Source organism: Chionomys nivalis, chromosome 8 (genome assembly GCF_950005125.1).
Source record: "Chionomys nivalis chromosome 8, mChiNiv1.1, whole genome shotgun sequence".
Lineage (NCBI taxonomy): Eukaryota > Metazoa > Chordata > Mammalia > Rodentia > Cricetidae > Chionomys > Chionomys nivalis.
This window is the reverse complement of record NC_080093.1, coordinates 20,157,519-20,178,025: the sequence shown is the minus strand read 5'-3', so window position 1 is coordinate 20,178,025 and position 20,507 is coordinate 20,157,519. Positions and strand designations below refer to the sequence as shown.

At 43.6% G+C, this 20,507-nt stretch overlaps 1 protein-coding gene across 41 annotated transcripts in view; it reads right to left on the bottom strand.

Moving 5' to 3' along the window:
- Positions 1-20,507, bottom strand: part of Sorbs1 (sorbin and SH3 domain containing 1) — a 225,707-nt gene that overhangs the window by 154,741 nt on the left and 50,459 nt on the right. For all 41 annotated transcript variants that reach the window (XM_057780030.1, XM_057780033.1, XM_057780040.1 and 38 more), the window contains one exon: positions 10,148-10,234. The gene's annotated coding sequence lies outside the window, so the exon portion shown is untranslated. The remainder of the gene's footprint in view (positions 1-10,147; positions 10,235-20,507) is intronic.

Here is a 20,507-nt window from a genome sequence, read left to right as displayed (position 1 = left end):
TTTCCAGTATTTTTAGTACTCAGCCCATGACTGGTAACACGGGCCCACTACACAACACATTCACTATCCTGTGTTGAACATGTTCTATTACATTTAAATTTGCTCTGCTAAAACATCTTTACCATTTTTTTGTTCTGACCATCCCTTTTGTCTTATGATAGTCAAGAGGCAGTAGAGAACTGACTTTGAACCTGTCATAAAGAAATAAAAGAATCATCCAACATTCAAGAACTAGGTGATCCAAATCTTATAAGAACCATGAACGACTGGGGTGAGCATGTAGCTTTGTAGATCTAGCCATAATTCCAGAGAGCTAAAAGCTCACTCCCGCACCAGACTTTCTAAATTCTGCCACAGAATTTCCTCCCTGGGGAGCTATTAAAGGTCTGCATCATGAGTTGAGAGATAGAAACTCACTGCTTGGTTCTTCCTCGTGAGTACCACAGGTAGCCATGCAGAACACATGAGGAATTAGGGGTCTTCCCCAAGACTCTGCTCTTGTAAACCTGCATAGGCTGTCAGACAACTAGAGCCTCGGGCTTTCCAACACTTACCCCCACCCCTAAGTGTGCTCCGCATGAACAAACAGGCATTTTGAACTCCAAGAGTCCTATTTTTCTATCGGAAGTAGAGCACGTGCAAGGGAGGGCTAGTGGTCTAAGGGCAGGTGGAAATCAGGGTTTCCACCTGGCCAAAGTGAAGGTTCCAGTTTCTCCAGGTCCTGCCCAGCATACCAAGAGTCTGGCAAGCTCCAAACCCCAAACAAGGAGCTAACCATGGTAAGGTCTGAAATGTTGCTTACATCCTGGCTACTAGTTAGTGTTCAGAGGGTTGTGAAGCCCATTTTGGAGGGGAAAGACAGGAGAAACAAAAACTCTTAACCAGGACAACTCATAAAATGAGAATGGTTTGGATTGTCTACATGGTCATTCAAGTTTTAGGCTAGGTCTGCTATCTTTTCTTATGGTTGTGAACTTCTTTTTATGTTATCTACGAAACATTGTGGAAGTAAAAGGTAACCAAATGCCAGACAACCCTGCGTCTTGTTAAAATGTGAGCAGGGACTGGGACTTAGATCAGAGGTATGGTGTTTGCACAGCATACATGTTCATGCAATACACAGATGGATGACAGACAGACAGACAGACAGACAGACAGGGAAATTAAAATGTTGGTAGCAGCAAGAACACAGTTGGATAAAAGGGTAAGTTTTAACGTTCTCTAACAGCAGAATAACCACAGTTGACAACAATTAACTGAATATTTCAAAGCACCGAGATTTTTAATGTTCCCACTGCAAAGAGACATAAATATCCAAAGTAACAGAGAAGCCAGTCATCTGGATCCTGATTAGCACATGTCACTCTTCACATGTCCCATAAACACAAAGACATTTTAAATAGAAACAAAACTACATCTTTAAAAAGATGATCACTTCTATTGTTCGGTCTTAAGTTTGTCTGTATCTTATAAAAAGAGAAAAATGCCTTAGGACGTGGTCAGCTGTTTCAAGTTCAGCAGTTTATTATATAAAAGAGAATGCTAAGAATACTTAACAGCAAACAATGTAATTAGAAAATTTGTACAAATGTTTCCAACATGGTAACTATATGAGCAAATCAAATTATACAGAGTTCATTACGTCTCAAGACAAATATAATGGCTTCATATTTGTAGAGAATACTAAAAAGTATTACATTATTGCTTTCTTTTCCTTTTCCTGTTAGTTAGATCTCCTTGAAGGAAAAAAAGCATACAATTTGTCTAACTATTCCAACTGATTTGCTCCTGTTGTTTTAAACTGACTTTCCCAATTTTAAAAGCAGAGAAAACAAAATGTTTCATTGACCCTAAAGATCCTTTGATTTTTGACAGCAGGATTTGAGATAAAACATTAAGTTTGAGGTTACAAAGGCCAAGCAAGGAAATACAAAGACAGCAGCAAACACTGATGCTCATGCAAGATTCAGCTCCGTACTGATAGATGCTCTTGTTTTTCCAAATCAACTAAAAGCCAAAATAACTTAAATTAAAAATTTAAAAACTTCTGACTGGCAACATTCTGTCCTCCATTTCAAAACCTTTTAAGACGCTGCTACATGTGGCCATTTAGCTTGCAAATGCCACAGAGAACAACATGTTGTAAAGATGACAACCTCAGGAAACAACACAGTATCTACACCATAGCTTTTGTTGACTGTCTCTCCATGTACTGTAAAATATATGCATTTTTTGAAAAAGCTTTCTTTTTCTTGGCCAAAGAAGGGGCTGAAGAGGGAATAAATGAACCTGGGGTGAAAAATTTGGCAGGCAGAAAATAAAAATGTAGAAGGTGTCTCTGCAACAGCAACTTACATAAGAGAGCATTTCCGGCTTCGAGTCCATATTGGAATAGCTCTGGAAGCTACAAATTGCACTGAAACTAGGCCGCCTTCAGCACAGCTTCATCTAATCAGAAAAGCAATCTTAGAGTGGGTGCCTTCCATTCAGAGCCTTCCAGAACTGGCCACATTTAGAACTGTGTGTGACTAAGCATAACTCAGCTGGAGTTGTCACCTCCTGGAAATGTTCAAGGGTTCTATATGCATATCATATACATACATATACACCTTAAAGGGGTTCTTGACTGCTCCCCCAAAGGTCCAAGAACCAACAACACCCAATCAATTACGGCAGTGGAAGTTGGATTAGGTTAATCAACAAGCACAAAAAGTGCTTTTATTTTTTAATCATACCTCTGCAGAAACTACTTTTTATTTAGACAAGCTCTGATGAGCAGAGCAGAGACAACTGTGTTTGAGGGGAACACTGAGTGAGTCATCTCTGTTGACAAGGGGACCATAGGATGAGGGCACTACTGTGCCGTCAGCATCAGACGATGCTTTATCAGTCCCCAGAACAATCAGGATGATTCTGTACTATGATGGGCAGTAATCACTGAACACAATGTTAATCTCCTTGTTCTAATGACAACTTCAAGTACAACCTAATGTTTATGTTCCCAAACCAGGAAAGAAAAAGAAAGTCAAGAAATAGTTTCTCTTATCTGTACTTGCAATAGTCACGAGATGGAAGACAGGAGAAAATATCTTGTTTCTACACATGGCCAGCAAACGTGACATAATTTCCCGCTTGTTTAAAAAGTGTAAAATCAAATGTGTAAATCTCTTGGGAAAACATCAATATCTAAGAACATCAATGCTGCACAAACTGAGTTTTGGCCAGAAAAATAGACTTACAAATCTCTGGTAACAGAATAAAGTTGCAGCCCTAAGAAACACTTCTAGACAATGAAGCTGCAGAAACAGCACACGCTGCCAACGGCAGGAGGGGGATCGGTACCATCGGTTCCAGACACCAAAGTCTACCTCCCCTCTCACACAGCTTTTATGTCTTTGCATCCAACTCATGCAAACTAAATTCTGAACACTTTCCTGTGACCGTGGAGATTGTGGGAGTGTTAAGCACACACGTGTGCACATATGGTTACATGAAGGTCAGAGGACACTGTCAAGTATCATCCTCTATCACTCTCCACCTTTTGAGATGGGATCTCTCCCTGAATCTGAAACTTGTGTCTTTTCAGCTAATGTGGTGGCCATCAAGCCCCAGTGACCCTCCTGTCTGTGATCTCAACAGTGTAGTTACATGTATAAGTGACACACAGCCAACTTGTTATGTGGGTTCTGGGATCTGAACTGAGGTTCTGACGGTCATGCAGCAAGTGCTTGTTGTAATATGAGCGGCGGGGCTGCGTCCCCGGCACCCGGCTGCCCGCATGGCTAGCTTATGCCCTGAAATAATTACACCGGAATTGTATTCTTTTAATCACTGCCTGGCCCATTAGTTCCAGCCTCTTATTGGCTAGTTCTTACATATTGATCTAACCCATTTTTAATATTCTGTGTAGCACCATGAGCTGGCTTACCAGGAAAGATCTTAACCTGCGTCTGTCTGGAGTGGGAGAATCATGGCGACTCACTGACTCGGCTTCTTTCTCCCAGCATTCTGTTCTGTTTACTCCGCCTATCTAATTTTCTGTCCTATCAAGGCCAAGCAGTTTTCTTTATTAATTAACCAATGAAAGCAACAGATAAATGCAAGACCCACCTCCATCAAGTGCTCTTAACCACCTTCAAATCACCCTTCCAGCCTGGACAGACTTATAATACAAAGAAGGAGTTTGGGTTGTGTCTTAATTTACCTGAATTCTGGGATTAGAAACCATCAACTACAATGGATTCCAGATCTCAAATTCTATTTTACAGTGGCAGGAAGATTTCACTCCACACTTGCTGCCCTTGCGGAGGTCTTAGGTTCAGTTCCCAGCACCCACATAGTACCTCATTACCATCTGTAACTCCAGCTCCAGGAATCCCATGCCCTCTTCTGACCTATGCAGCCACATGGTGCACAGACGTGCAGGAAAAACGTTTACACGTATAAAATAAAATAAGCGAATCTATTTTAAAATTTATTTAAAGATTTCATTCTAAAGGTTGTGGCAAAGTTCAACTGAGACGGCCTTATCTGTGAGATCATGGTGACTAAACCCACCTAAGGTGCTTATTTGCCTAAAGCAGTAAAATAAAATGTTCTCTAGAAATACCCTTCTATCTTTTCAGAAATCAGAAAAGAAGGAGGGAAGACACTGGCCTGACTGACCTATCCCCACGCATGCAAAACTTTGAAACTCAAGTTATGAACCTTTGTTCTTATCAGAAATGAACTTGAAGACCCTCCCCCCAAAAAAGGCACGGGGTACAGTGAACAGGCAATGATTTAAATTAAGATAAATTGAGCAACAACAGTTACAGACCAAGAGATAAATGAAATTAAACTCTTTTAAATAATTAAAATCAAAAGAGATACTTCTTTGGCTCTGCTTGAAGCAATGAAAAGAACATGCTTTTTATGTTAGAACATTGTTTGGTGTTTTGAGGATGCCCTAAATGTTACTGTGGGTCCTATAAAGCATGCTGTCTTTTACCCTTCTTCATGTAATTTTTTAGATGATTTATTTTTAATCATGTGTGCAGGTGTGTTGTGGAATATTCCTTTATACTGTGTGAAGGTATTTCACTGTGATTGGTTTAATAAAAAGCTAAATGACCAATAGCTAGGCAAGATTTTGGGGGCAGAGAAAATGCTGGGAGGAAGAAAGGCAGAGTCTTAAGGAGACACCAGGACTCAGAGGGAGCAGCGTGGGCAGTACAGAGTAAAGGTACTAAAGCCAGGAGACAAAAAGTAGACTGATACAAACGGACTAATTTAAGAGCTAGTTAGTAACAAGCCTAATCTATCGGCCAAGCTTTCATAATTAATGAGAAGTCTTCATATAGCTAGCAGGTGGGATGGAAAAATCCACCTACACAGATGTGTGTCTGTGTGTGGATATGTGCGCATGTGTGGGCGTATTAAAAGGTCAGAGGTATCAAATCCCCCTGGCACTGGACTTATGAGCAGTTTTGAACCTCCTAATGTAAGTTCTGGGAACCGAACTCTGATCCTCTGCAAGAACAGTATGTTTTCTTAACTGCTGAGCCACCTCTCCAGCCCCTCTTCATGGAATTTTGTCACATCTCTCTCTGACAACTAACTGCCTTTCAGACACAGTTTGTACTCAGTGGGCCTTCAGCTTAACATTATAACGTAATTATGGGATGAAAGAAATCTTAAGTGTATGAGCAGTGAATTGAAGTCAGCCACAAATCCAGCTTGTCAGAGCTCCAGCCCACATACACAACAATGTAGTTTACAGGTTGTTGGCAAGGGACCTTGGTCTTTCTGCTTGTCAGCCAAAGGCAGGCATGTGCCAAGGGCACAAATGCAACTTATAAATTCTCTCAGCAGACCAGATTTTATATTGTGCAAATCTAAAATGAATTTTCTTGATTTGGAGAAATCACGGTGTTTTAACTTTTTAACTAAGGTGAGGCTTTGTTAAGGCTTTCATCTGATTTGCACAGTTCCTAGTTATGAACAGTGAAATCATACCATATTCTCTTGCGTGTATCCTTCGTTTACTTCTTTTAACATTTTTCATTACATTTACTTAGTAATGTGCATATGTGTGTGCATGCATATGTGTGTGCACATCTCACAGTGTAAGAAGACAGAGAACAACCTGAGGAGAGCTGGTTCTCTCCTTCTACCATGTGGGTCCTGAGAACTGATCTCCGGCTATCAAGCTTGGCACCAAGTGCCTTCATACTCCGAGCTATCCTACCAGCCCTTGATTTACTTCTTAGATTTTTATCCAGAAAATCCACCCTTTGTCTTTCCTTTCTCTGTCAAAATCCTAACATCTTTCTCTCCCTAAATGGCCTCATCCAGTCTTAGCTTTAGATACTATCTAGATTTGATGACCCTCACAGATACTATTTCCAACCTCAGAGAACTTTCTATCTCTACGAGAATGCTGATGGGCATCTCAAAATTAATAATTTTTTTTCTGAGGATCATATAGTCCAGATTGGCCTCAAATCCACCATGCAGCTCAGACTGACCTTGAATTTATATCCTTTTGCCTCTAGCTCCTGAGTGCTGGGATTAAGTTTATGTGGTGCTGAGAATCAAACCCAGAGTTTTGCGCATGTCAGCTGAGCACTCTGTCAACAGAGCTACACAGCCAGCCTCGAAACCAAATTTTTAGGGTCCTTCTTTGCTCCCCATCTCAATAAACGGTGGCATCATTACCAAAAATCTCTCTGAACTGCAGACTCTATCTTCTAAGCACAATCTGAACCTGACCACTTGAGATCACACCTCCCCCTTGCCTGATCTCCCAAAAGTAACCCTAGGAGTCCTCTTGCCTTCATTACTATTATCATTCAAGATCCAAAAGAATGACTTTAAAGTACAAGATCACATCAACTATTTCATGGTGTAGGAGGTCCTTCTGTATTTGTGTTGCTTTCATTGGTTATTAAAGAAAATGTATTGGCCTAGTTGATAGGGCAGAACTGAGGTAGGCGGGGAAGACAGAACAGAATTCTGGGAGGAAGAAAGCAGAGACAGGCAGACGCCATGGTTTTCCTGCCTGAGACAGATGCTGGTTAGACTCATGCTGGTAAGCCACAGTCAAGTGGCAATACACATTAATGGAAATGGATTAAACTAATATGTGAGAGTTAGCCAATAAGGGGCTGGAGATAATAGGGCAGGCAGTGTTTAAATGAATACAATTTCTGTGTGGTTATTTCAGGTGCAAGCTAGCTGGGCGGGACAGAACAAAAGGGGCCCCTCTCCTTACAACAATTACACTCAGACTTCTTCAGGAAAACCCCAACTCTATCATGGCCTATACAATCTGGTTCTCACCTACACAATCATCCCATTTCACACCACTCCCTCCCTAAACCACCTGCAGCCCAAGTTCAGCTAAACTGGAGTCCCTCCTGCCCCACCACCATGCCAAGCACAGCCTACACCAAAGGCTTTGCCTTTCCCTTGTTGTTCCCTCTGCGAATATCCCATCCCACCCACCCCACCCCCATATTCCTACTCCATTCAGGTCGCTATAGAAAATCAGTCACTCTCTTTCCCTTTCCTACCTTCCCTCGTTTTCTTTCCCCAGTTCTCTCTCCTGCTCTTATTTTTTTCATAGCATTTATGATTACCTGAAATTACATTTTCTACTTGGCTTATCTGCTTGCTCTATTCATAACCACATACATAGTAAATACCCATCAGGATCTAGGGTTCTAAGGAGTAGAGACACAGCAGCAAGTGATATAAACAAAGATCTTAGCCCTCTTAAAGTTCCTGTTCTTATCTGCTATCCTTACTCTAGTCTAAACTCCAGAGAGAAGACACACAGTCTACCTTGTGAACAGCAAATCACCAGTGCCCCAGACAATGCTGTGACACAGAAGAAGCATACACACACATCAGCTGACTAAACAGAACAGCCATCTGCTTCCCTGAAGACTCCACTATAAACTCTTCTACCTGACAAAATTCAAGGTGGGACCCTGAGAGCAATCTAAAAAAATCCCGCCCCTAACCCTAGGCTGGATTGTCCCAACTTCTAACTGTAGCACCCAGCAAGCTCACCCGGTGGTTACGTCATTAGGATTTATCTCACTGGATCACAAGAGTACTAGATCCATCTGATGGATGCTGACCAGGCAGCAACATTAAACAGCTTAGATTTTCTCTACAAACTGGCCAGGATCACACAGCTTCCCTGTGGTCCTTATCCTCAGGAGATTATAGGACACTGTCAACTTGAACTAGCTATCACCCGTGCGACCATCCCTATCTGAGCAGTGAACACAAGGTTGCTAAGGGTGTGGTTTTAATTCTTACAGCTGCTATGGAGGCAAGACATTTGCCTGCTGTGATGAACAAGTTTCTCCCAAAGAACATTTGGAGCATAAAATAATTTGATCACAAATAAACATGAAAGTAATTGTGAAATACAAACCATTTACTTTAAAAAGGAAGGAAGGAAGGAAGGAAGGAAGGAAGGAAGGAAGGAAGGAAGGAAGGAAGGAAGGAAGGAAGGAAGGAAAGAAAAAGCTATGCAAAAGAAAAATTAATTGCTTCACTCAAGGGCAGGGCCCAGGCCAGCAGTAGATGGCCAATACAAAGTGAACTCAATGGTATTTTTGGAAAGTTTTTGTCTCATAATGCTTTATCTGAGCTTTTTTTTTAACCTTATAGGTCTCTTATTTATATATTATAGTTTCCTTTGAGCCTTTCTAGGATTTCTGTGTGTGTGAATGTGTTTGTCTCTGTATCTGTATGTCTGTCTTGTACCTTTTCTTTGGCTCTTTTTTTGTTTGTTCGTATTCTGGTTTGGATTTTTTATTGTTTCATCTTATTTTCTTATTTTTTAGATGCCTGATTGTTTTCTAATCGGGGAGGAGTATGGATTTGGGTGGTTCAGGAGGACCTGGAAGAAGTTGAAGGAGGGAAAACTATATTCAGAATATATTGTATGAAAGAAATATTTTCAACTAAAAAAAGGAAAGAACTTTAAATATAGCCAGACAGGGTGGCTTTAATCCCAGCACTGGGAACGCAGATGCAGGTAGATCTCTGTGAGTTCGAGACCAGCCTGGTCTACAGAAGAGTTCCTGGACAGATGGAGATATTACAGAGAAACCCTGTCTCAAAAAACTAAAACCAGAAAGAAAATATATAGCAAATATAAAACAGAACCAGAGCGGTAGTAACAAATTTAGAAAGAAAAAAATGCAAATATCTTAAAGAACTACCCTAGAGGTCTTAGAAAACAAGTATTTCAGACCCACATTACCAGCCTGTACACATGTGAGGGTAATGTCTGTTATTTCAGTTTAATGTACTAATGAACTCAGATGCGACAGGCTTTAGTGTCCTCTAGCAGGTGAAGGCAGACACGAGCATCACAGGAAAGGCCCTGGGCTGCAGTGATCTGGGCATAGCAGCTATTTCTTTCAAGATCTGACAAGCCTGGAAAAGCTACTTAAAGTAGCAAATCGTGTGTGAGAGAAGAGCTGCAATGTATCTCGGAACCCATGGCAGTACGCTGTCTCTGCCCAACGCCTCACTCTCTCTGAAATGTTTTCACAAACATCCAGTCTTCAAAGCAAGCAACCCTGCAGGGTAAACAAGACAGGATCTATTTTGCTGTTTGGAACCCCAGAAACCACACAATTATTCTAGATCCCACCGTAAAAGTGGCAGAACCTAGACATGCCTAAACTCAGCTGTGGTGGTTTAAATGAGTCTATCCCTCCTAGGCTCCAATATTTGAATACTTGATCCCCAGTTGGTGACATCGTGTGAACAGGTTTAAGCAGTGTGCCCAGTTGGTGGCGTTGTGTGAACAGGTTTAAGAAGTGTGCCCTTGCTACAGGAAGCATGTCATTGTGGGCAGGCTTTGAAGTTTCAAAGCCACAAGCCATTTCCAGTTCACTCCCTGTTTCCTGCTACCTATGGTTGGAGATAAGCGTTCTCAGCTATTCCTGCTACCATGTGTGCCATGATGTACCCTTATTATGCACCCCTTCTAGAAGGCGCTGTGGTCATGGTGTTTTATCACAGCAACAGAAAAGTAACTAACAAGAGACGCACATCGTTATCTGGAGATCACAGTGCAAGGTCAATATGTCTTCACTGCAACAGAAGGAAAACAGGAAAACACTTAACTCACCAGTGGTTTAAGGCGGTGGGAAGACACATTGGTCCTGGAACTCTGGGCAGAGAGAGGGTTGCAGGTTCTTCCAGTGGATATCAGTTCCTGAAACAACACATAAAATACCATGAGTAAACTACAAACACACGGCCTGACCCCAGGAGGCTCCCCTCAACCCAACTGCCAGGCATCCCGCTGAGACCCAAAGCCCGCACGTTTCTCATCCGGTCTAAATCCCTGGCTTGGTTCCATTTCCCATAATAGAGCAATAATCTTCAGTTCACACATGGAAATGGCTCCCACAATAGTGACAGGATCTCAGACACAAGGATGATCATCTGCAACAGGGTCGCAAACTGAAAGCAAAGGGTCGTTTAACCTGCAGAGGCACAACACTGCACCTGCTTCGTATGTGCTGGAACTCTGTGAGCCTCAAGTTAAAACTCAGGGAAGTCGTATAAAAGCTCAGACATCTAAGGCCTGCAAGGTGGCTCCATGTGTGCGCACTCAGGCACACGCGCATGCTCACAATAGTAATGAGTGATGATGATGATGACGATGACTCTGGTGAACCTCACATTTTTTGGCTTCTCTTCGAAAGCCAAACAGATCAGAAGATCTGTAAACACAGCCAACACTCCTGTCAGACAGTGATGATCGGGTAGCAAACAGTAGCCACCCTTCACAAGCAGACTTGCCTGCTCTGAATACCAACCCTAGTAGTCTGTGCTTTCTCTGCACAGCAAACTGCCGCTTCCAGTCCCCACCACCCTCATTTGTCTCTGCTTTTGTAGAGAAACTGGATCAATTCCCAGCACCCACATGACTTATGACCATATGAAATTCTAGTTCTAGGGGATCACAGGCCCTCCTCTAGACTCGAGGAGCACTGTATGCACGTGGTGCACATATACACATGCAGGCAAACACTCATAAATATAAAAGACAATTTTAAAGGGAGAAACCCAAGGGCTGGGGATGCAGGACCTTGGGATTTAGCTCCAGCAGATCCACAAGAAAGGAGACTATATGCACACTTACGTACAAAGACATCAGCACTGCAACACACTCAGCTTAAGATAGTGAGTTATTCATATCATTCTCTCAGAGAATTTACTGATTTGCTCACTGAGCTCTATTACATACCGCACAGCATGAGGTGCTAGAGAGAGATACAAAGTCAGCACAGCCCTTAAGTTGTTCTGAGGAAAAGGCAGGACTGGACACTCTAAACGGGCACGTTCAGGTGATCCAGAAACACATAGCGTGGCAGAAGCAGAGACTTCTTCCTAGCAGGAACAGAGGACTGAGCAAATCTCAAACCCTGGGTGGGAGAGGGGCAGAAAAAGAACGGTGCAGATCCCAGCCCATGGGACAATTGGAAGAGCCATCTCTTTTAGCTTTGTCCAGTCTTAATACCTTGTAGATTTTAAACAACAACAACAACACACACAAAGAAAAAAACTCAACCTTTGTCTTACACAATGTAACTCAACATTTTAAGGACTTGATGCATAGTGCCACATGTGTCCTCTCAACTGTGCATCTCACAAATGTCCACATCTAGAGTACCACCGACTCAGCCCTGCCGCTGACTTCCTAAGGGACAATTTGATTTCTCAGAGTCTGGAAGCTACAGAAACACTGTGGCAGAAACCTTGGATTTTTGGGGAGAAGACAAAATTAGCATTTTTCTTCACATCAATTTTAGGATTGAGAAACCTATCCCCTACCCGAGGCCTCAAATAACCAGAAATTACTGGCCTTAAGAAGGAATGTTCATAAGCAAAAAAAAAAAAAAAAAAAAAAAAATCACAGAATACCTGTCCATCCAAATCTCCAAGTGGAGCTTTCTCATTTGTCAGAAAGAGATGAGTAGCAACTTGGGTTGAGACCCCAAGAGCAGTTCAAACACCAGCCTTGGGGCTGGGGAGATGGGCTCCATCAGCAAAGAGTCTGCTGTACTGCTCTGATGACCTGAGTTCAGATTCCCGGAACCCACATGTAAAAAAACCAGGCTGGCAGCAAGCTTCTATAATCCCAGCACTGGAGGAAGGGTCAGGGGGACAGGAAGATCCCTGGGACTCATTGGCCAAGAAGGTTATCTGAATTGGTGAGCTCCAGGGTCAGTGAGAGATTCCGTATCAGAAACTAAGGGGGGAGGGGAGAATGATTAAAAAGGACAGCCAATGTTGACACACTTGTGCACACACACACACACACATGCACACACACACACACACGCACACACACACAGTGGGGGACAGGCGTGGAAAGGGGTTTAAAGAGTTAGGCGAAAGGCCAAATGTGAGGTGAGGGTTTAGGTTGGGGTGGGAAGAGATGTGGTTAAGAGCAGTATGAGGACACCAGGCAGGCACAGTCCCCCTGAATGGTGGACAGAATTTCACTAGAACCGCAAAGGTTTGGCAGGTTTCTATATCTGGCTGAAAATGAAAATCACCTGGAAAACTAAAAAGACTGTAATAAAAATAATCTTATTTTTGGTTTGGCAACATAAAACACTCCCATGGGCGGTTCTGGCAGGCAGCTGGAGATGGGTGTACTTTACCAGGAGTGTAGAAACTCCAAAACAGTCTCTTCAAGGTCATTAATTCAGCATCCTCCAGGAAAGCACCAAGACTTCTGCTTGGAGATTTACTCATTCTCAGTATGTCCATCTAATTTCTATTCCATCACGACACCCATTGCTTAACTCCATTAAGTAGATGACAGAATGCCTGCTGGCAGCGAAAATGGCAACTGAGTGTGATGCAGGGCTCCCTCCTTTTAGCGGCATACCCCCAGTCTGCGTGTTCCCAGATGGAACTCGGGCTGCCTTGCCCCAGCAGTCCACCTGCATCTCTACATACCCATGCAACTACCCCTTCCAGCAAGCCAAGGGATCTGCACTCCCCAGCCATCAAACGGCCTTCGAGGAACAGATCCAGGACATAAGCATTCTGACCTGGTCCTCCTGCCCATCAAAGGACAAGCACTGCAGACAAGTGTGGCGTGTGGAAGGCTGCCAAGCCAGCTGAGCACTTCTCGGTGCAGATTTCCACTCTGCGGTCATATAATGGCTTCAGCCATCCCAAGCCAAAAATGGCAAAGTAAATGTATGTGCCACCAAGATGACAGATTGGAGCAAGCTGCTTCCCTGAATGGACCAGCCTGGAGAGATCTCTTCCTGACGTCACCAGGTGCTAGCAGGCGACCTTCAGAAAGGCAAAGTCAGAGAAATTCACAGAGAGTCAAGGTCAACCCTCTTGAACAAAAGGCCAAGCAAGGAGCCTCAGTATCCTCCAACAAAACAAGGAGACACTCCCAGAATCCCAAGAAATCCACAGCTAGCCAAGGTCAGCCTTCTTGAACAAGAGGCCAAGCAACAAGCCTCACTATCCTCCAACAAAACACGGAGACACTCCCGGAACCCCACTTCAACTTAAGTATCCTCCACAGGAGTCCAAAATCAAGTTTAGAAGGGTGTGGAGTAGTGGGGAGTTTGTGGAAAGCAAAAGGACCCCCTCCCCTTCTGGTAGCCCTCAATTTAAACAACTCACTCATTTCCCTGAAGTTCTAACATACCCTGGCCTAAAACAAGACACTTCTCTAGTCCAGTGCTTCAAAAGACACGACAGGTTTTGTTTCAGGCCCTGCCAGACACCTTGGAGCCTCACCTCCTTCATCTGTACCTCTTCTCTTCTACTCTCTGCCAAGACCACAGTACCAGCTGCTGTGAAGCCATTTTAGACATCCTCATTGCTAGCGAACGTCAGCCCACCGGTCAACCCATTCCGGCTGACAGAAGCCTATATACTTGTCCGTCACAGCACAGATTACATCTATTTTTACAAAGCATTTTCCCCAAGCCTTAGATGAACAAGGATGCATACCACCCCGCTTTGCCTTCTTATTGGTGCTGTTTATTGTCTTCAAGTTTGACTGCAAGTCACATATCCCAATGCAGTACCTCAAAACTCTGGTTTCTGTCAAGAGACCCCAAAACTTCACGCCACCCAGCCAGACTTGGCTGTTCTCTCTTTGTTCTTAATACAAGCCCGAGTTGCTTCCCCAGCTCATGGCAGACATTTCTCTCCTACCAGCAACAAATACAGAGAAAATCTGCAATCAGCATTGAGGCTGGCCAACTTGAAATCTGAGGACTTCACCCTCCCTGTTTTCATATCACACTGAACTATTCTATTGAAGATGACTTTATAACTTAAAAAACTAACCCCTTTTTAACATTGAAAGGGATGTCCTGGGATCACAGAGGCTATCACCAGTGCCGACATCCTAAGGGACTGGACTCCAGTGAAGCTTTCACAGGCTCCACACTAGTGTGGCTCTCTTCGCCCTGGTCCCAATGCCAGCACATCCTCTTCCTCCTATACCCATAAGCAGAGAAAGTAGGTTTTCAGGAGCTTTTTTAAGCTCTCCCACAAATTTGGTAGGAGGAAGAATGAATGTTTCCAAGTTCTCTGAATGACACAACACTCATAAAATAACAACAGAATTAGCTGGAAACTAGCAAAAAAATAATTTTAGCTTCCCTTTAGAAAAGTATAAAAGCACGCCTACTTTAAATGATTCAGAGGGACTTTATGCTGTTTCTTCTACTTAAATATGCATTTGTTTTCCCCAAACTGATGGTCCCCTCTCTGCTCCACATCCTGGGGCAGTGTGTGTAGGACCAGGCTTTCACAGATGCAGATTTTTGTTTGATCTGGGGCACTTGAGAATATCTTAGCAAAGCCAAGCATACTCTATAAATGGCCAGAGGCTACCCCCTCAATACACAGCAATGCTATTTGCATATACTATTTCTAGTGCATAAAATAATCAAATACCAAAAGCTCTTTCCCTCTCTCTTGCCAAGGATGAGGCATTCTCAGCATTGAGAGCACAGAGGAAACAGTACCTCTTGACCAAGGCCACTTCTGATTCTGAGACCTCTCTTTCACCAGCAAAAGCCCCTTTCCTAGCAGAACCTGCCATGGTCCACTATCATATTTATCTACTTCAAAGGAGCAGGGATCTTGTCTGACATGTTCATTTCTATAACCTCAGGACCACGACAGTTCCTGGCACATAACGTGTGTCCAATGAGAGGCACATTACTGAGCAGGTGGGTGGAAGAAGGCTGAGGGCTCTCTGAAGATGCTCCACGGCATGACTCATTATAGTTTCTGGGATGAGTCCCCTAAAGCCTCTACCTGTGATTCTTCAATTCTGTCACTACTTAGATGCTGACTTCAATGTATACCTCTACGGTATACCCTAACTGCTCAGATTGGAGTTCCCATCGAGACTCAATTACCAAATGGCCCCCAGTCAGCCGTACACCATTTGAGAACTTCAGATATCCACTGCAGTAGCTGACCTGGCCCAAACTCACACCTGGAGCCACACCTTCATAGCCCACGTTACCCTCAATCACCATCAATGAACTTACAGAGTGTGGCTATGGACTCCCATTCTGCCAGCTCATTGTCCACTGCTTCCTTCCAACCTCAACCAGTGTCCTTCCCCACTACACTATTGTGTCAACACCCAAAAGTCATCATTCATATGTCTGTTTTCCTAACTGGGTGTCTCTTAATGGTCAGTACCCAACTTAGCAGATCCCTGTGGGCTCTGAGACTGGCACACGGTAGGTGACCTGAACCACACACTGCTCTCTACTTTACAATCCCCAAATCCACAGTGACTCCTTGAAGAACCTCAACACGACTAACAGCAGTGCCCTATTGCTAAGCACGTTTGCTCAAACCTCCCAAAAGAGGTCATGGCAGGATCATCATACTGAACACTGAATGGGGAGAGGCAGAGGGATCAGCACAAAGGGGTGAGAACCAAGAGTCTTTCCTCCACCGTGCAATCGTAGAAATGTCATTTTTCCCTCTCTGGCCGCAAATCTCTTCCTTGGTAAGATGAAAACATCCAGTCAGAAACAAAAGAGCATATATTATATGATTCCATTTACATAAACTGTTTAGAGTAGACCAGCCCACAGAGACACAAAGTAGATTACTGGATGCAAGAGGATGGGGAGGAGGGGACTGGAGGTGAATGCTGATGGACAAGGGGCTTCATTAGGGGGTGCTGAAAAATGTGGCAAATGATTGCACGCTTGAAAAATATGTTAGAAGATGCTGAACTGCTTACTTGAAAATGGTTAAATAGTGAATTTTATGGAGACTGAATTTTATCTGACTAAAAAAGAAAAAAACAGACAGACTAGAATAGAGGTTGAAAATTAGAGACTCATCAGGCCTGCAGCATGTTCTGTGGCCCGCAAGGGTTTTCAGCTTATTTGCACAAACAACTTAAAAGTCAAACGTGTACATGTGCGCACTGAGTGTGTGTGTGTACACTTTCCTAGTAGAACCTAACATAGTTCCACCAAGCTAGTTTAGCACCCCCTATGCAGTCCAAGCTACATTTGAACTTTTTATCCCCAAGCTTCTAACATCCATGTGCTGGGCATTACAGGCACATGCTACTATGTCTGGTTCCCAAATAGTTTAATTGTAGTTATTATACAAATGGTATACACAATAAAACTGCATGAGACAACACACATACACACAATCACAAATAAACCCCATTGGACAGAGGTCTATAACAAAGTCTACATAACAATGTGTATACATTGTAGCAATGTCAACTTCCCGTACTAGACACTCTGCTATAGTTATCCAAAATGTTATCACTTTGTCACTTCTTACCAATCTGTAATTACTTCTTTTTTTCATTATGAAACCAAAGATTTTATAATTTTATAGGGTGGTTTCTCCTTAAAAATAGAAAGATGTGGTGATGTGGAGTCTCAAGGACCACAACTGTATGGAGCTTGGTAGAAGCCATTTCTAGATAGTCAAAGTAAACACCAGTTATCTGCCCAACACCAAGGCCCCATGTCGATGGCCATCTATCATGGATGCATGCACTGATCTCCTCTTAAAGAGAACTATTTCTCTATCGACTAGAAAAAGACCAAGAGTGTCTCAAGTCCAGCACCCTCCCCAAAAGAAGGCAAGCACAACATTCCTGTGAAAACAAAGAACATTCCATCCATTTTGATCTTTATCTTCCACCCAAGTTACCTGCCTGGTCTCTGAGGTATCTGAGATTTCAAACCCGTGAGTTGTGGCTCTTTGGGACCAACTTCCTTAGACTGTCAACACATTTTTTTTAAACAAACCACCAAAGAAGAACACATCTTAAGTACACAGTATCCTGTTCTCCCTAAATATGCTGGTTTCTTGGTCTTTTTTTCCTGGCAGGCTCCTCTGTCATTAATATGTGATCACAACTAGATAAATAAGAAACTGCAGCTGTGTTAGGCAGGGGAGGGAAAGGGCACTTGGGGTGATTATGTCCTGCCCTTCCCACCACACCACCATTCCCCTCAAAGACAGCGGTGGAATTCAAGAACCCTGGAAAGGGGGTAGGGCACAGTCACAGACAAGCCATGGAAACTGCCCAGTGAATGTCTAAGATACAGCCATCCCAACTAGGCTGCAGAGAGGAGCCTTGGGGTTCCAACCTGATGGACAGACACTCAGACTGCCTGGTACTGACCCATGTTTGTAAACCAGTCATCTGGAAAACTGACCCCATCACCTGGGTAGCCAGGTAAGACACATCTCTCTAATCTAGAGATGCTAGAGGCGAACTGTCGTTTAGAGAAACTATTAGCTCACATGGCTGCAGAGGGCGAACACGGCTAGTATGACTTGAGGCAAGCCTAGCTAATATACACAGTGAACACGAAATGTAGCTCACTGATTGTTTTGTTTTGTTTTTTTGTTTTTGCTTTTTGAGACAAGAATTCTCTGTGTAGCTCTGGCTGTACTAGAACTCATTCTGTAGACCAGGCTGGCCTCAAACTCACAGAGATCCACCTGACTCTGCCTAGCACTGGGATTAAAGGTGTGAGCCACCACCTCCCAACCCCACCTGTGTGAGTCTAAGCAAGGTATTCATCTCCTGTGTAGTTAACTTTCTCCCTAAGTGGGTATTATATAACATCCTAAACCCGGGGCTTGGGTTTGAGGTAGAGCAAGAGAAGCTAACTGAAGGGACTCGCCATGTACCTTCTCACACATCCGGCCTTTCTTCCCTACTTAGGGAGAGAAAATTTGACCTCTTAGTCATCACCCAGCTCTACACAGCAGCAGCAGATGGCCCAGTGGTTCTCGAACAACAAGGCACACAGATATCATATGCACCACAAACAGAAGATCAGAGCATCTTGATGCTTTCATGCAGGAGTTGCCCACAGCTAAGGAATTGGGACCAGTACTATTAGAAGCATCTTGGGCTTCTCTTCTCTGGCCAATAGACAGGCAGGCCAGCCTGAACAAGGGAAGTGTGGCCTGTGGAGAGGGAAGAAGACTGTTTGTCAATATCTTTTAAACCTAGGTCGGAAATAACTATCTGCTCTGGATATTGTTGCAAATGTAAGAAAGGAGCTGGTACTTCCTGTCTTCACACGAGTAGACAAGGTGATCAAACAGTATGAACACAGGCCTGAGTGTCTTGCAAAGTGGCAGACTATTTACCTCTCGTATACAAAGCCCTGGGTCCAATCACTGGCACGGCAAAAATACACACACACACACACGCACACACACACACACACACACATTCTTCACATATATGTAATGTGTGCGTGTATATACATATACACGCACACACATATATATACATATACACATATATATAAACACACACACACATACTACAGACAATGTCCATGGCACCTTAAGGCTTTGGCAAGCAGGTTAATAATACTATGCAGTGTGGCCCTCCACCAGCAGCACACCAGGAGGCTCAGAGTACATGTTCTTTCTGCCCTTGCCTGTGACCCAGTGGCACCAAGCCTTGATAAAACTCCATAAAGGCCACTCTTCTGCAGAAGAATTTCCTGCTATCCCCAAACTAATACAAAGGGTTCAAGGCACAGACCTGCAAATCTCAGTAGCATCCAGATTCTGGGTCTTTAGCCTCTCGGAGAAGAATCATCATGGAACATGAATGTTGGACAGGCAGCATGCACAAATCGATTGGACCCCAGGAGGCTGGCTGCCAGAAGAAAGCACTCTTTATCTAAGCCAAACAGTTCCTGCTCCTTCTCTTGCCTAAAAACACCCCACCTCATCAAACCAGTACAAAAGAGCAATTACTTTTGGAGAAAAAAAAATTAAAGTATCCTTCCCCAAGAATATTTTTGTGACTAAAATGTGACCTAGAAACACAAGCTTTTCTTCCTGAAAGCAAATGTCTTTTCTATTGATGGGAAGCACACACTCTGAATGAATGAGCACACTCCTCCAACGAAATCCAAACCACATCAAACTGCTTTTGAAGATAGGATATAAAGTAAAGAAGCAACTAAGTCTGAAAATGCCATTTCTGTTGGATTTTGTTTCATATTTGAGCCAGGCTTGTGTAGCTCAGGCTGGCATCTCATTCCTTATGTTGCCAAGAATAACCCTGGACTTCTGATCTTCCTCCCTCCAACTACCTCAGGACTAGGATAAGAAGTGTGCACCACCAAGCACAGTTTATGACAGACCGGGGATGGAACCAGTCTCGTCATAAACACTAGGCAGACATTCTACCCTCAGCCGTATTTCTGCACTTCAGATTCAGGAAAGTGACCTGTGGTTCTTCAAGGTGTCAGAGACACAAGCTGACTCCAGCAGGTCATCACTGTGACCTCAGGCAGAGCATTTCCAAAACCTGCCACTCCCTGTCAGCCTCTGCCTTCCAGACTGGGCGCACTGGAGAAACCACATACAACCAGGCTTCCATGCAGCAGAGTCTAAATTCTTGATGCACAGGAAGGTATCTTTAAAGTCCTTCATGCATCTCTACCTGTTGATGGCCAGTGCTCCTTCTAGTCCTGTCCTCTGCTCTCCACCCCCACCCCACCCTGCTCTTTAAAGGCTTCTCTTCCTCCTCCTTCCCTTGGCTTCGCTTTGTTCTTCTCACACACAAGGACTGAGACTTTCAGATATAAGTACAGCCATTCTTTAACACACATTCACAAGCAACTGTGACCGTCTCCAGCCCCTGGTCCACCAAGTTCAGCTTCTGCTCATTGCTCTCACTCTATATGAGGAAGCCCAGATACAGCTAACCAAGACAAAGTTGTCCTTAGAAGGCAGAGTAACCGGGAAAGCTGAGTAATAGGCAATGGAATTCTCCTCAGCAGAGAGAAGTTCAAGAACGTTAACGGAGGTAAGGCACGAGGAGTAGTGAGCTACAGTCTAGGCATGTTAAATATCGGACCTACTCAGACCAGCTCAGGTCCAAGTTCAAGAAAGATGTCCTTCCTATCCAGGATAGATCTCTGCTGAACAGA